Source organism: Condylura cristata, unplaced genomic scaffold (genome assembly GCF_000260355.1).
Source record: "Condylura cristata isolate star-nosed mole 26May11 unplaced genomic scaffold, ConCri1.0 scaffold00008, whole genome shotgun sequence".
NCBI lineage: Eukaryota > Metazoa > Chordata > Mammalia > Eulipotyphla > Talpidae > Condylura > Condylura cristata.
The window spans coordinates 23,083,171-23,083,952 of NW_004567109.1; positions in this window are offsets into that span (position 1 = coordinate 23,083,171).

The following is a 782-nucleotide window of genomic DNA, read 5'->3' on the forward strand; positions in this document are numbered from 1 at the left end:
AAGGCACCCCTAAAAACAAGGGGTGCCTTCAAGGATGCCACAAGTCAAGTGTCTGGCTTTCGGAAGGCACCCCTAAAAACTAGGGGTGCCTTCAAGAATGCCACAATCAAGTGTTTGGCTTTCGTAAGGCACCCCTTAAAACAAGGGGTGCCTACAAGGGGTGCCTCATTTTCTATACAAATTCTTTTCTGTATTCTTTTAAAATAAACTGTATTGTTAAACTGTATTGTTAAAATAAACAGTTATAAGGTATTCAGACTGGTCAAATTCATAGAATGTAAAGTGATGGTTTCTGGAGCCCAGGGAGGAGGGAAAAGGGGACCTTGTTATTTAATGGGCATTACAAAGTTTGGGAGATTGGTTTCACTCGTGAATATTGATTCACTAGGAAACATCCTTAACACTCATATACATTACTAAAAAATGTTAAAACGGTAAATTTTATGTTATACATATGTAATTTTTTCTCCCAATAAACAAACCAACAAGTTGTTTTCATTAGGAAGGGAGGCTCTTCCTAAATTACCATTTGGGTGGTCTCAGCAGAAGGTCGTCTTAGCTATGAAGCTTTGCTGCTGTGTGAGACAAGAAGGTCTCCATTCCAGATCTTGAGCTTTCAAGCGGGGGTGGCCTCCCACCACTTTCAAAGTGTTCTCAAGGAATTGACTGGCCAAGGTGGGGAGGGGTCCAATTAACACATCATTACAGCCAAAGCATGTGTCGGAGTGGACAGTGCTAGTCACTAAGTCCTGAGAAGCCAGGAAAGGCTGCTCAGTCCCCCC